A 17,041-nucleotide genomic window follows, 5' to 3' on the forward strand; every position below is an offset into this window, starting at 1 on the left:
AAGTCTGAAACAGGCAGTCTACATGTGGGTTTGATATGACTGTGTAAAATTTAAAGCTATATGCTTGCTATACACCAGCGGCTCTGGATGCTTGCTTGGCTTACCAAGGGGGAAAGGGGGTAATTTGCATATTTAGTAGCAGTGCATTGGAGATGACCATAAATGTTCACTTATAGCTGAAATATTGCAGATTTCCTTCTGTTTTAAAAAGGCAAATTACACCAATACAGTGTGCGGCATTGCAGGAAGTGACGACAGTGGAACGCACGATGGAACACAGAAGAGGTGAGGCATCCCCTCCCGCTGCCTCTTACTAATAGTGGCGACTGCTACTGTGCTTAAGCAGGAGGGGGAGCGCACATGGGGGACCCAGGTGAGGGGGGGGGGTTCCTGCTGAGCTTAAGCTGGAGGGGGAGTGCACAAGGGGGACCCAGGTGAGGGGGGGGGGGTTCCTGCTGAGCTTAAGCTGGAGGTAGAGCACACATGGGGGACCCATTTGAGGGGGGGTCCAACCCCCCTCCCCGCAACTGTGCCCAATACCCCCTTCCTACCCTCTTATGCGGCGTATGCTACGCCGCGGGTCGGCTAGTAATGTATATTGCCCCACCTTGTTTACCCCTATTCCTTCAAGCCTGGTACACACCATGCAGTTTATTGACAGATCAATGGGTCAGACTGCTAAATTTCCAACGTTCAGCTCCAAATCAACAACAGGATCGATTTTGTGCTTTAGTGATTGAAAGATTGATTCCTTTATCAATAGGAAGCTGATCACACCTGTCGGAAAATATCAGTTTGACCCTTCGATCTGAAGGGACATTGCATGGTCTGTACCAGACCTTAGATTATAAGCACACAAGGGCAGGACATTCTTACCCTTTGTGTCTTGAAATTAGCTGTGCATTTTGTTCCTTCTATTACATTTATCACTGTGATTGCTATGTCTACCAATTCTGTATGATGTGCCGGTGTGTATATTTTGTGTATACCATTGTCTGTATTATTATGTGCCCCATGCTTGTTTCTTAAACTGTACAGCACCACTGAATAATCTGTATTCACAATGTAAATTATCTCTCATTTTAGGGTGAAGGACTGATGCATATAAATGCCGAGGTTAAAGAGGAAGAAGAGGAGACACATGTGAGGAGCATTCAGCAGTATATGGAGGAGGGTATCATAATGAGGACAATTAAAGAGGAAGAAGAAGAGATGTATGTGACAGGTGATCAGCAGTCTATGGAGGAGGGTGACATGATGAGGACAATAAAAAAGGAAGAGGAAGAGACATACGTGAGGAGTGATCAGCGGTCTGTGGAGGAGGGTGGCATGATGGGGACAATTAAAGAGGAAGAAGAGATATATGTGACAGGTGATCAGCAGTCTATGGAGGAGGGTAACATAATGAGGACAATAAAAGAGGAAGAGGAAGAGGCATACGTGAGGAGTGATCAGCGGTCTGTGGAGGAGGGTGGCATGATGGGGACAATTAAAGAGGAACAAGAAGAGATGTATATGAGGAGTGATCAGCAGTCTATGGAGGAGGGTGACATGATGGGGACAATTAAAGAGGAAGAAGAGATATATGTGACAGGGGATCAGCAGTCTATGGAGGAGGGTAACATAATGAGGACAATAAAAGAGGAAGAGACATACGTGATGAGTGATCAGCAGTCTATGGAGGAGGGTATCATAATGAGGATAATTAAAGAGGAAGAAGAAGAGATGTATATGAGGAGTGATCAGCAGTCTGAGGAGGAGGATGTCCTGATGAGAGCATCTACGGAGGAAGACATCATTACAGGTATGAACACTGGCGAGTGGTAAATATTAGATATTCAAAAGAGTAAATCATCTGACCAACAAATATGTCCCTGCTATTTACAAAATGGATCACATGAAGCCAATAACTAGGGGAGGGAATGTGAGAAGTAATAGGGGTGTGATGTGTGTAATGTGACTGCCCAGCATGCATGTAATGAGTTATCACACTACGCACTGGAAGAAAACTTATCTAGAATTTTGCAATTATACTGTGCAGTCACATGACACTGTATATTACCACACACAGATTAATCACAGTAAGGATGACTTAAGGCCCATACACACGTCGGATTTTAGCGAACGACCCGTCGTTTGAACGTTCCGTCGTTCGGACATTTCCGCGTCAAATCCGACGTGTGTACAGACTATCGTTCAGGTGATAAGACTGGTTACCAGCGATCCGCCCGGCGGATCGTTGGTAACCAGTCTTATCACCCGAACGATAGTCTGTACACACGTCGGATTTGACGCGGAAACGTCCGAACGACGGAACGTTCAAACGACGGAACGTTCAAACGACGGGTCGTTCGCTAAAATCCGACGTGTGTATGGGCCTTTAGTGTTATTGGCCTGTAATAAGCTGATAATCGTCACTGTACATTACTGTACACAGATTAGTCACAGTAGGGGTGAGTTAGTGATACCGACCTGTAATAAGCTGATAATCGTCACTGTACACAGATTGGTCACAATAGGGGATGACTTAGTGTTACTAGTCTTTAATGAGCTGTTAATGGTCACTGTATATTACTGTACAAAGACTAGTTACAGCATGGGGTGATTTAGTATGATTTGATAAGGGCTTGTTTGAAGGGAGTGAGCCTGATTGGCATTGGAAGGGAGTATTAGAGAGTGGGGGCGGCCTTAGAGAAGGAACATGATAACCCAGAGAGTGTATACCCCTAATACTGCCCCTATACCCTCATCACCCCTATAGACTGTTTACCTCAACTTCCTATCATGCAGGGCTGTGGAGTCGGAGTCGTGGAGTCGGAGTAATTTTGGGTGCCTGGAGTCGGAGTCGGGAAAAAATGCACCGACTCCGACTCCTAATGAATTTGCAACTGTAATTAAAATAGAAAATATGATAAAATGTTCTATTTCTCAGATAATAGTCATCATAAATAATTTATACATACAGTAATAGCTGTGCTTAGTCCACAAAAATGAAATAAACCAATCAAAAATAGTTGTGTTACTTGTGCTGCTTCAATAAAGCAGTCCCCGTATTTAGATATACACATCTGATTGTGACTGTACAGTATATATGATGTGTACACAGGAATCTCTTATATATATGAAATAACATCTATGCTGTAAGTATAAAGCCTGATGTATAGCCGTGTCACTAAGAGAGATGGTCAATGAGATGGAAATAATTCTGCATTGATGCTGGTTTATGCAAATGTACGCACTCTCTTTGCTCATGAAATCAAATAATTTGATATGTTGTTAAAATTTAGTTTGGTGACTACAAATTAGAGGGTACCTGAGACAGATGAAAAGAAAAGTGTTCTACATACCTGGGGCTTCTTCCAACCCCCTTCAGGCTAATCAGTCCCTCGCTGTCCTCCTCCACCACCTGGATCTTCTGCTATGAGTCCAGGTAATTCAGCCAGTCAGAACAGTCTGGCTACGGGCCGCTTCCACAGCCAGGAGCATTGTGCACCTGCGCAATAGTGCTGCACGGGTGTAGTACGCTCCTGGCGGTGGAGTGTGTGCATGCGCACTACGCCCGACTGGCTCAAGTACCTGGACTCATAGCAGAAGATCCAGGTGGTGGAGGAGGACAACGAGGGACTGATTATCCTGAAGGCGGATGGAGGAAGCCCCAAGTATGTATAAAACTTTAATTTCATCTGTCTCAGGTTTACTTTGTTACACAGTAGTACTATACTCTACATATGCACTCTCCACAGAGCTGCAGGGAATCCACTGAGAATGTTGTGCACATTGAACACAGAGGTGTTGTCTATCCCCCATAAACCTTGTTCAGATTGTGCATGAAGAATGTGTAATAGAGAAAGAATCTCCTCATTCCCCTGCAGAGTACCTGCACATCATTCTTACATGTACCCACAGTTACATTGCCTAGGGCCTGATAGATGTTCTTTGTTCCGGTCTGTACCTTTTACAAGTACTCTTACCAAGGACTAGTTTTAGTCTAAAGGGAATAAATATAGTAGTCTACATATCCTTCTCACTTCAGTTATCTTGTAAAATTCCTAAGCGTTGGCAGTTAAGAGACGAATTTCACGTTACATACTGTTAATCAACAAAATTGTAATATGCAAATTAGAGGAGTCGGAGTCGATGGAATCCTAAACTGAGGAGTCGGAGTCGGTGGATTTTTGGACCGACTCCACAGCCCTGCTATCATGTCCCTTGTATCATCCCCACCCCTATGGATTGTAAGGGTAAGTACAGTGGGTAGGTACAGTGGATTGTTTGAAGACTTAGGGGGGAGGTTAAGCGGGGAGGTAAGGACTGGAGCCAGGTCACGGAAGGTGTTCATTTGGACAGGGTCAAGGGGGCAGGAAGGGGAAGTCACCAGTAGCTGGTTGACTTTCTCAACAGTGAAACAGTAATAGGTGTGATGGAGATCGATGTGTGTGTGTGTGTGGGGGGGGGGGGGGGGGAGGATTAGGTAAGGTGTGGGAGCAGTCTGGGAGGACTGCTCTCAGACTGCTCCCACACCTTAAAGTGGAGAGATTATTCTTCGGATTGCAACATTTTTGTTGGTGATGTGGTTGGTCAGATCAGTGGCTGAGAGGGTGGGTTGTTGAGTAGGGAGTTGCAGGTGGGGAAGATACGACGTGGGTTGAAAGCTCAGGCACCATTGAAGGCAGCAAATTATTTCTGTTTTGCATCATAGAGGGCAGTGTGGAGTAATTACAGCTTGATCTTGTATTCCAGGAAGTTGGAGTTGAGGTGAGATTTCCACCATATGTGTAACGCATGTCTCTTTATGGAGGTCACAAGTTACTTTAGAGTGCCAGTGTTGGGGGCTGGGGCGGTGGTTCATGTGAAAGATGGGAGGTTACATCATCTGAGGCAGATGACAGGGGATATACTGTTTGAAGCAGAAGCTTGGTTTGGGCAACTTAGGCTGGGTAGGGAGGAAGAGGTTGGCTAGTATGGTGGTGATGAGGCTATGCAGATCTCTTTGCCATCATCTAGGCAGGAGAGGGGGGGCAGCAGGTGCTAGATAGGGAGAGGGTGAAGGTGAGGAGGTGATGGTCAGAGAGGGGGAAGGATGAGATATCCAGTTCAGTGAGGGAGGTGAATTTTTAGAGTATGAGGTCCAGAGTATGACCAGCTAGGTGGGTGGAGAGTGGCAGCAGGGGTGTTGAGCTCCTCCATGGGAATACGAGTAGAATTTTCACACATGCGCGCTGGTATATACTTACCATCTGCACCCCTGTATGTCTATCTGCCCAGTGATCGTCCTCTGCTCCTCCCTTCCCCGAATGTCCACCCTCTGCCCCTCCGTGCCTGTCCAGCTGCCCAGCGGTCGACATCTTCTCACCCCCCCCCCCCCCCCCGCATGTCCATCTACTCCTCCCACCCCAGTATGTCCATCTGCCCAGTGTTCGTTCTCTGCTGCCCCCTGCATGTCCACCCTCTACCCCTTACTGCATGTCCATCTGCCCAGTGATCGTCCTCTGCTCCCTCCCCCCCCCCCACATGTCCACCCTCTGCCCCCCCTTGCATGTCCAGCTGCCCAGTGATCATCACAGGTGGATACAAGGAGCCGGTGGAAGTGTTCGCACACTAACTGAACCGATCCATCAGTCAGTGGGGGGGGGGCGCAACCCCAGAACTGCCACTCAGTGCTACTCTCTTTTCTGCTCCATCTTCTAATTGGACTCGTTGGTCTTGGAGGCGGGAGCATTGGGTCCAATTAAAAGACGGAGCAGAGATGAGAGTAGCGCTGATTGGCAGTTCTGGGGCAGCGCCCTCGCCTGGTTGGTGGATTTGTTCAGATAGTGTAGTGTGCAAATTCTTCCGGTGGCTGCTTGCATCCGCCTGTGTACTATAGGCCAGGGGCAGAGGACGATCATCAGGCAGCTGGACATGTGAGGGGGTGGAGGGTGGCAGAGGACGATCAACGGGCAGTTGGACATGCGGGGGGTGGGGCAGAGGCCGGACATGCGGGGGCAAAGGATGATTACCAGGCAGCTGGACATGCAAGGGGGGGGGGGAGGCAGAGGGTGGAAATGGGGGAGCAGAGGATGATCACTGGTCAGCTAGACATGGTGGAGGGGGGGTAAGAGAGAACAATCACTGGGCATCTAGACATGCGGGGGGGGGGGGTGGAGAGTACAATCACTGGGGACAGCTAAAGATGCGAGGGGGGAGGCAGAGGACGATCACCGGGCAGCTAGACATGCAAAGGGGGGGCGGAGGGTGGACATGGGAGGGGGGGGGGGCAGAGGACAATCACTTGGCAGCTGGACATGGACAATGCATGTTTGTAAATGTTACTGTACACTGAATTTAGTGCTAAAGCTTGATTTGAAGAAAATCGTGAATAGAATCGAAGTCACAAGAAGTCACACAAAGAAAAATGGCAGTCTTTTCCTGGTATATTAATCAATCGATTGCGCTCCCCTATCATCACCAACAACCCTATCCAGACTGGGCCTGCAGCACTCTTCTGACTGTGCTACATGCACATATGTATCCAGTTTTTAGTTTTTGTAAAGTGCGCTTCCCACCACAATGTTCACAAGTCACAGTACTAAAACGTTTTCCTGTAAAGCTCCTGCGTCCACTTTCAGAGATCAAACAAGGTCACAAAGTACCGGTATCTCCACCGTTGAAATCACCATCAGGCAAATGCAAGAAAACAACAAGACATAGAGATCATAGTATAGTCTGTAATGCACTTTCCAATAGGGTCACCACCACCCTATGGGGTTCCCAGTGAGGGAAAGTATTATTGTAGGGACACCTCCGCCACCCGGTGCTCCACCTTATGGTTAGCTCGCTCACCTTATGGCAAGGCTGCCTCGTCTCACAGACAGCAATCTCGCTTTGTTACAATTCCCAGGTTGCACTCCAATCGCTTCAGCATACAATATCTCAAGAAAACACATAAAAATTGCATATCATAGTGCAGAGGTCCTTATCATACCAGAGTAGCCAAACAACACACACATATAGGCTTCCTTGCTCACCCTATTAAGCTGCTGCCCACCCTCACAGACAGCTGCATCCAACAGTAAATCTATGGACTAAAAAGCCTCCAATAGTGTAAACCAGACACTTTATTTCCTGTATAAAAGATAATATACTCGCAAACATCCAATAAAAAGCGCTTTGTATATTAAAATCTCCAGGGGACGTCTCCTCCTGCTGTAGCCGATAGCTTCCTGCCCTTAGCTCCGCCCAACGTGTTTCGTCATCAGACTCATCAGGGGCCCAGATGGACCTCTGCACTATGATATGCAATTTGTATGTGTTTTCTTGAGATATTGTATGCTGAAGCGATTGAAGTGCAACCTGGAGATTGTAACAATGCGAGATTGCTGTCTGTGAGGCGAGGCAGCCTTGCCATAAAATGAGCGTGCTAACCATAAGATGGAGCACCGGGTGGCGGAGGTGTCCCTACAATAATACTTTCCCTCACTGGGAACCCCACAGGGTGGTGGTGAACCTATTGGAAAGGGCATTACAGACTATACTATGATCTCTCTGTCTTGTTGTTTTTTTGCATTTGCCTGATGGGGATTTCCACGGTGGAGATACTTTGTGACCTTGTTTGATCTCTGGAAGTGGACGCAGGAGCTTTACAGGAAACGTTTAAATAGTCTTTTCCTAAAGTCGTTCCGTCCTACCGGGAGGACACATCAGCTGGACAGGTGAGAGTACTGCTACCAGCCGGAGGAGCAGGGATGGGGGAGGGGTAGACTGGGGGTGGCAAGGCAGATGGTGGCAGCTCCACAGATTTTGAATCGATTTCATGGTGAAATGTATGTGCAGTGTGTGGCCAGATTTGACCAAGAGACAAACCTCTCTCTGATCGAATCTGATTAGAGAGGGATTTGTCGGCTGCTTATACACCACAGGCAATTCCCAAATTGATTTCAGCATGAAATCTCTTGGGAATTGGCCTGAGTCTTCCACGTCCGCCGCTTCACCGCTGCCCTCTCAGTGAATAAATGTACCCCCCATCCCCCGCTACCCCCCCCCTGCGCGCGCCGCTGTGTGGATTTATACATTATCCTTCCTGTGTCGCTCACCGTGCAGTGCTCATCAGTGTTAGGAATTCCCCGCAGGTTATTGTATTCAATTCAATGCAAAAAAAAAAAAGAAATTAGTTTTTGCCAGATGTTGTTGACGGTGCGTGACCCTGGCGTCATCAACACTGATTGCCAGGGAACATGTCACTATGGGAGGCACACGGCGAGGGATCAGCACTCCAATGGTGAGTATAAGTGCCCCCAGTATAGGCAGCCAAGTACAGGTGCGCCAGTATAGGTTAGCTAACTTAGGTGCCCAGGTACAGGCAATCCAGCTACAGGTTCCCCAGTATCATTAGCCTGCTTTAGGTGCCTCAGTATAGTTAGTCAGCTTTATGTGCCCCAGTATAGTTAGCTAGCTATAAGAGGCCCAGTATAGGCCCTCACCGATTCCCACCCACCCTCTCTCTCCTCCTTTCTTCCTCTCTAGTGATAGCGGGTGGCTTATCCCCCCCCCATCCATCCCCCCCTTCCTCTCCCCCTGAGGCATTAGCGGGTGGCTGATTACCACCTCCCAGCTATCCCTTCCTCTCCCTCTGCAGTGATAGTGGGTGGCCGATCCCCCCACATCTCTCTCTTCCCGCATCCATCCCTTCCTACCTCTCTCTCTGCAGCTATGGCTGATAACCTCCCCCTCATCTTTCTCTCCCCCCTCCCGCCTCGTTGCATACATCCCTTCCCCTCCCTCTCGAGAGATGTGGGTTGGCCGATTCCCCCCCCCCCCCCCCCCTCCTCAGAATAAGTGACCGGTATAGCTTGGCTAACTTTGAGACCCAGTATAAATCCCCCCACTGCAATTCACCCCTCCACCCCCGAATGATTCCCCCTCTGCATCTCCCCATCTATCCCTGCATCCATTTGAACTGTGACATCTTCTAGTTCTGAGGCTTCCCTGCTCCCCAGTGTGCATAGGTCTGGTTCTTTATTCGTCAGTGGATATATATATATATATATTTATATATATATATATATATATATATAATATATATATATATATATATATACACATCTACAAAAAGTGCAAAAGTATTAGTGGCTTCGGATCTCTATTTCACAAATGGATTCATTGGCTGATTTTGAGGGTGTATAAAATAAGCATGCAAGGCAACATTTTTGTCATGTAATTGTCTGCCTGTAACAGTTTAGGCTGAAAACTAGTATGAATGCCTGTGGCCTGCCAATAACTCTGAGATGGTGCAAATGTATTCTAGTTATATGCAAAGCTATGCAGCTTTTGCACTTGGTCCTTTTCCAGTATGTATAAACTTTGCATCAACTTGGAATTATCAGCAGCTCACTGACCATCCCTATTGATAATTGTTCCTCCCCTCAGAATTCTCTAACAGGAAGTGATGATGTTTCTTTATTTGCAACAGGAAATCCTGGTACCAGGAACCTCACGGAGACTCGTCTCTCTGGATACACAGACTGTACAACTGATGATGATGTCACTAGACAAGAGCCTTCTGCAGATTTACTGGTTACTCCAACTATTCCCAAAGGCTCAATTCAACTGTCTAACCCCGAGGGCCTTCATATTCAGCGGAGCTCTTCTATTGCTGAAGGGTCTTATTCCTGTTCCACGTGTGGAAAACGCTTTGTTTCAAAATCAAATCTTGTCAGACATGAGAGATCTCACACTGGTGAGAGACCCTATTCATGTAATGAGCGTGGGGAACGATTTTCATTGAAATCAAATCTGGTCAGGCATAAGAGTTTTCATACTGGTGCAAAGCCCTATTCATGTGCTGAGTGTGGGAAATGTTACATACAGAAAGAACATCTTGTCAGACATGAGAGATTTCACATTGGTGAGAAGCCCTATTCATGTACTGAGTGTGGGGAATGTTTTGTACATAAAACACAGCTAGTTAGCCATGAAAGATCTCACGCTGGTGAGAAGCCCTATTCGTGTACTGAGTGTGAGAAATGTTTTGCACATAAATCACAGCTTGTTAGCCATGAAAGATCTCACACTGGTGAGAAGCCCTATTTATGTACTGAGTGTGGGAAATGTTTTTCTTTGAAATCAAATCTTGTTGCACATAAGAAATCTCACACTGGTGAGAAGCCGTATTCATGTGCTGAGTGTGGAAAATGTTTTTCTTTGAAATCAAATCTTGTTGGACATGAGAAATCTCACACTGGTGTGAAGTTCTTTTCATGTGCTGAGTGTGGGGAATGTTTTGTACATAAAACACAGCTTGTTAGACATGAAAGATCTCACACTGGTGAGAATCCCTATTCATGTGCTGAGTGTGGGAAATGTTTTGCACATAAACCACAGCTTTTTAGACATGAAAGATCTCACACTGGTGAAAAGCCCTATGCATGTACTAAGTGTGGGAAATGTTTTGCACAAAAATCAAGTCTTGTCATGCATGCAAGATCTCACACTGGTGAGAAGCCCTATTCATGTACTGAGTGTGGGAAATTTTTTGTACGGATAACACACCTTGTCACACACACAAGATCTCACACTGGTGAGAAGCCCTATTTATGTGCTGAGTGTGGGCAATGTTTTGCACGTAAACCACAGCTTGTTAGACATGAAAGATCTCACACTGGTGAGAAGCCCTATGCATGTACTGAGTGTGGGAAATGTTTTGCACAAAAATCAAGTCTTGTCATACATGCAAGATCTCACACTGGTGAGAAGCCCTATTCATGTACTGAGTGTGGGAAATGTTTTGTACGGACAACACACCTTGTCACACACAAAAGGTCTCATACTGGTGAGAAGCCTTAGTCGTGTGCTGAGTGTGGGAAATGTTTTGTACGGACAACACACCTTGTCACACACAAAAGGTCTCATACTGGTGAGAAGCCTTAGTCGTGTGCTGAGTGTGGGCAATGTTTTGGAGAGCAATCGATCCTTAACAAACATAAAATATCACACTGTAGAGATGCCCTATTCATGTGCTGACTGTGGGAAATGTTTTAGATATAGCTCAAACCTTATCCCAAGCAAGAAAAAGAAACCCAGTAACCTGCACCACTCATAGGTTCAAGTTTAATTATATACATTGATCTTTATTATGCAATGATCACCCGCTATGTGGATAATAATGCACGGAAAATACAATCCAAAAAATTATTATTGAAAACACTTAAAATAGTCCCATAAAGATCCATGCCATTGTATACTGTTGCAACATAATGCAATATTGCATAGCCAATAATATGCTATCAGCAACACTGAGGGCTCAAAGAGTGCCCCCAGGTTGTGTGAACCCAGGTTCAGTATTATGAAAGTGCTATTGCTCAATTAGTGACAATATTATATTAGTGAAAACAAAACCAATACATGAAAAAACATATAACCAATCAAGACCAAAAAGATTAATACTCATTGAACAAGTGCTCAGCAGCCGTGCAATTAACAATTAGATTCTAAGATCATAGTGCATATATCAAGATGAAATATATAGGAGGCAGTGAAGCAGCCCATAAGTAAAGTGCATAATGGGGAAATACTTAGCCCAGAGTTGAGAAGTGATGACAGGCAACAGGAGAGGCAAGGGAAGATGGTAGATCCCCTCAGACCAACCCCACTAGTTCCGCGGGCGTCACCCTGCTTTCTCAAGGAGAGGAGAAGCCATGCTACATCGCCGTCCAAGTGGTGTTTAAATAAGAAATCGGATGGTGGATGAGCGCACTGCTGCCCGCGTCACTTCCGGATGTGACATCAGGAGGCAGGAAGTAAAGGCACCGGCGGGCTCGTGAGCGTAATTACGCTGGACCGCAGGAAGTTAAATATAGCTGGGACAGCCCCTGTGCACTCTAGACAGCCCTCCGTAAAACTTGTCAGCAATATAGCTCAAACCTTGTCACACAGAGATATCACACTGGCGAGAAGCCCTATTCATATGCTCTATGTGTGAAAGCATTTAGATGTTAATTACAGATGTTATATATAAATGTTTTTGTTTTTATGGCATGTGGAATTTTACACAGAATCCTGAGGACTCTTTAATGCTACTCAGTGCATTGGTTTGTAAAGCCTTAAAGTCCCTGTACTGAGGCGAAATAATGATACACATGGGTACATACTGTACAGTGTTCTCCCCAGGCTCTTTTAGGCAGGTGCTACACCCGGCTAGTTTCTGTGAGCACCCGGCTGTCATTGGCTCATTTTCTCCTCTGCTGTAAGCAAAATTGTGCAAAGAAGTTCCGGCGTTGTATTCTCTCATCTCACCCCACCCGGCTACTTTTTCATGCCACCCGGCTGGAAAAAGTTTCTGGGGAGAAGGATATGGCTTTTGTGCACATTTCAGAGTCAGGATTTAAGCCTATAAAGTATATATAAGAATATGAGACACCAAGAGGTTCTTATATATGCTTGTAACTACATATACTATTTATTATGTGTTGAGCTTATTTTCACTTAAGGGTTGCTGTAAAATGTGATATATGAAGTAATAATTTATAAGGAAAGAATCATTTCCTGGGGAGAGGCCTTATTTCTGTGCTGAGTTTGGGAAATGCTTTGGGTATAAATGACAATTTGCTGCACATGAGACATCACTTAGAGGAGTAGCAATAGTCGATGTGTGTGTGAGTGTGGGAAACTTCTTACATACACAACTTGTCATATCAGCGACCTCACATTGGGGAGAGGCCATGGTGCTGGGTGTGGGAAATCCTTCAGACAGAAATCTCATCTTGCCATGCAGAAGAGAATTTACTGTGGTGAGATCTATTCATGGAGGACACAAAATAAATGGGATACAGTTGGGGACATGAAACTTGGAGAAGGACTTGGGAGTACTCATCGACAACAAGTTAAATAATCGTGCTCAATGCCAAGCCGCTGCAGCTAACTGAGTTAACAAAATTTTGGGATGCATTAACCTCTTGACGACCAGCTAACGCCGATTGGCGTAAACTGGTCATCTGCGGGTTTCCATGGAAACGGCCGCTCGTTCAAGCGGCCTTTCCATGTCCGTTCACGGAGGGTGTCTCTGTGAACAGCCGGAGGGCCGCCGATCGCGGCTCGCCGGCAAAATGTAAACACGCGGGGAAGAAATCCCCGCTGTTTACATCATACGGCGCAGTAGGGCAGATCGGCGATCCCCGGCCTCTGATTGGCCGGGGATCGCCGGCATATGATAGGCTGAAGCCTATCCTTCAATGTGCAGGACGGATATCCGTCCTGCGCAGCCCAGGAAGGAAGAGGTAGGGAGGGAGAGGGAGGGAGCACAGAAAACGATGCGGAGGGGGGCTTTGAAGAGCCCCCCCCCCCCCGCAAAGTGCAGCAAGCCGGCGGCGATCAGACCCCCCCAGCAGGACATCCCCCTAGTGGGGAAAAAAGGGGGGGAAGTCTGATCGCCCTGGCATAATACTGATCTGTGCTGCGGGCTGGAGAGCCCACGCAGCACAGATCAGGCAAATCACCCCTGGTCGGCAAGTGGTTAAAAGGGAAATAAAAACTCGAGATGCTAGCATAATATTGCCCCTGTTTAACTCTCTAATAAGGCCACATCTGGAATATGGAATTCAGTTCTGGGCATCACATTACAGGAAAGATATTGCAGTTTTAGAGAAGGTGCAGAGACTAGCAACAAAATTGATACGTGGGATGGAAGGTCTCACTTACCAAGAAAGGTTAGATAAACTGGGTTTATTTAGTCTAGAGAAAAGACGCCTTAGAGGGGATCTAATTAACATGTATAAATACGTCAGAGGGCAATATAAAAGCTTGGCGGATGAGCTTTTTGTCCCTAGTCCTTCTCAAAGGACTAGAGGACATGATCTGCGCATGGAGGAAAAAAGTTTTAGCCATTTATTTAGGAAAGGGTTCTTTACAGTAAGAGTGATTAAGATGTGGAATGCATTGCCACAGGAAGTAGTCATGGCAAATTCTATACCTGCATTTAAAGGGGGCTTAGATGCTTTCCTTGCATTGAAAGACATCCATGGCTACAATTACTAGGTAATGCCCAGTTATGTTGATCCAGGGATTTTATATGATTGCCATCTGGAGTCAGGAAGCAATTTTTTCCCATTTGGAGCTAATTGGACCATGCCTTGTGGGGGGTTTTTTGCCTTCCTCTGTATCGACAGGGATATGTGAGGGAGCAGGCTGGTGTTGTTCTTTGTTCTCTGGTTGAACTCTATGGGCGTATGTCTTTTTTCAACCCAAATAACTATGTAACTATGGCTAGTAAAAGATAGATGTAAACTTTTCCCATTTACTTTAAATCTAACGACAGGATCTGGCAGTTAGCTAAAAACCAAGGTGTACAAACTCCAAAGAGGCTCTTACCTGGACGAAGCAATTTTTTTATGATGGAGGAAATAAATGTCATTCCATATTAGCCAGGAGTCTATGAGATTTCTGAAAGCAGAGGGCTATATATGTGATGACTGACAGAGGAGGAATTACATCCTCAGACCCTTCCCATATTGCCAGAGTCTTTGAGGCTTACTATCCAGAATTGTATAATATAGTCCTGCCTGGACCTGCTAATATGGTCAACTCCAAAATGAAAGTATTTTTGGATAACATGGTGCCTCTAGCACTCACAGAGAAACAACTGCATTAGTTTAATTCCCTAAATACAATGCTTGTGTACGTGTGCAATGCACCATGCTTAGACTGGACAACTTATTTCAGTTTGGGCATGACAAAAAGTTGTTGTGGACATGTAAGCTGCAGTCATCGTACATAGGCATGCTGCCAGATACTGTAGGCTTGACCACCTGAGTTATCAGAATGACGAACTGTTGGTTAGCTTACCCAGTTACTGCAGTAAGTAACTACAAATCCCTATTTTATGCAGAAGGGCAGATAATGGCTTTACCAATTCATGCTACGGGCTGTTTTACCCTCACCGCCAAGAGCAATTTTCACCTTTGAGCACTGGTCCCATTCATTTGGCAATAACTTTATCACTACTTATCACACCTAAATGATCCATGTTTTTTTGGGTGGACACCCTTTTGTGGGTGATTTCATTTTTTTTAAACTTTATTTTCTATGCATTTTAAGGGGGGAAATGTAAATAAAAAATACACATTTTTTCCATTTTTATCCACTACTGTTTTGAAATAAACCATCCTATTGTAGATGAAACCCACACATTTTATTTGCCTTTTTTTATCATGGTTATCACTATCTAAGTTCTGTTAGTACAATATATGGTGACAATAATTTGGAAATAAAGGTGATTGTTTTGTGTTTTTGTTTTCTCATTGTGCTCCATCAGTAATAACAAGGCGTTATTTGCAAAAAATAACAGTAATATACCCTTTGGGCATAAGCCCACTAACTCAGTTGTGTCACCTTCAGTTGTGTCACCTTCTTTTCAGCATCTGTAACATTGATATGAAAGCGGACACAACTGCGTCAGTGGGCTCAGGCCCTTATGAAATGCAAGCAGGTAGAAAGGAAGGAAAGGCTGGCACTGCTGCACTTGCTTGTTTTATTATTGCAAATTTTTCATAAATGCAAGTACAATTGGTATATTAAGTAAATGGTACACATACCGAAGGTGAGAGGAGGGACGGTGGTGGTGGTGGGTGCTGGGTACAGGATGCCTGATAGCCGTTTCACGCACTGCTGCGCTTCTACGGGGGCTACAATTGCATATGCCAAGTAGTAACCAATAGTGCATGTTCATTGCAACATGTGTATCCACGCTGTAGTGCCAACCCACTGCAATCTCTTTTGCCTGCCCTTATGAAATGCATACCGTATCTCACAAAAGCTGAGTACAACTCTCACATTTTTGTAAATATTTTATTGTATCTTTTCACGGGACAACACCGAATCAGAATCCATTTTTTTGGTCAAATTTGTTTGCACTTACAGAAATTTGACTTGGCAGTTGCTTAACAGACACAGACAAAAATAATACAATGAAACACAGTGTAGATACTTGCAAGTCAATGATATCTTATAAGTTAAAGTCATAGCAAGCAGAGTGAGAAGTGTTCATTTTCTGTTTTGTATTGCAATGCCTTCCAGTCCTAGCATCTCTAGAGTGGTTCCGTATTAAAGTACCCCTGACCCGGTTTCCCCCCCTTTAGTTACATAATTCTGGTCCCTCCACCTGCTGCTTTAGTTTCGCTTTATGATTCACAACAAAGAGCGGGCAGGGGAGCTGCGCTGTGTTGGGGGATTGTTGTAATTGAGGTCAGATATCCTTCCTACCTCAATTACCACAAGCCCACACACAGCGCAGTTATCCTGCGCACTGTGTGCAGTGAATCATATATGGACCTAAAGCTGCGAATTGAGGGGTCAGAGTTAAGGACGCGCAGAGGGGAGGAAGAACTGCCGCTTACTTCTGGCCAAAAATTGATGTCAGTACGGGGGCACTGGAGGGGGATGATGCTGTGACACAACACCAGTAATAGAACAATATGAAAAGTATTGGGGGGGGGGAGGGGGGCAGGGGGGGTCCAGGTCAGGGGTACTTTAAGCATGACTACTACCTGACGGAAGAAAATCTGTTGTGATTCCTGGTGATAAGATAATGCCTCCAAGATCCTAAACATGAAAGAGACCAGGAGTCCAATGGAGCAATATAATTTGTATAAAGGGTATATTAGTAGAGATGGCCCAAACATCACATTTTTGGTTTGCAAACCTCGAATGTGAATTTCCATAAAAGTTTGCATACCGCCATAGACTTCAATGGGTAGGCAAATGGTAAAACCTACAGGGACTGTTTCTGGCCACAAAAGTGAAGGAAAAGTTGTTTTAGGGGGGCTAACGCCTGTACCCTGGCATGCTGTAGGGGGATCCATGGTAAAAGTCCCACCAAAAATTATGCAGCTGACGCAGAGCCGTGTTTCAATCTCCACAGGGCAGAAATCACAATACATTCCCACATTTGTGGAATAAGGTGCTGCTTTAAAGAGAACCAGAGAGGATCAAGAAAAGCTTTTATACATACCTGGGGCTTCCTCCAGCCCCATACGCACGGATCGCTCCCACGCCGCTGTCCTCCGCTGCCTGG

General features: G+C 45.6%; 1 protein-coding gene and 1 pseudogene across 1 annotated transcript in view; both read left to right on the plus strand.

Annotated features, from left to right (window-relative positions):
• Positions 1-13,130, plus strand: part of LOC137536811 (zinc finger protein 850-like) — an 88,939-nt pseudogene extending 75,809 nt beyond the window's left edge.
• LOC137534478 (zinc finger protein 568-like) overlaps positions 1-17,041 on the plus strand; it is a 91,580-nt gene that overhangs the window by 12,102 nt on the left and 62,437 nt on the right. The window lies entirely within an intron of this gene.

The sequence above is a fragment of the Hyperolius riggenbachi genome, chromosome 10 (genome assembly GCF_040937935.1).
Source record: "Hyperolius riggenbachi isolate aHypRig1 chromosome 10, aHypRig1.pri, whole genome shotgun sequence".
NCBI classification, from domain to species: domain Eukaryota; kingdom Metazoa; phylum Chordata; class Amphibia; order Anura; family Hyperoliidae; genus Hyperolius; species Hyperolius riggenbachi.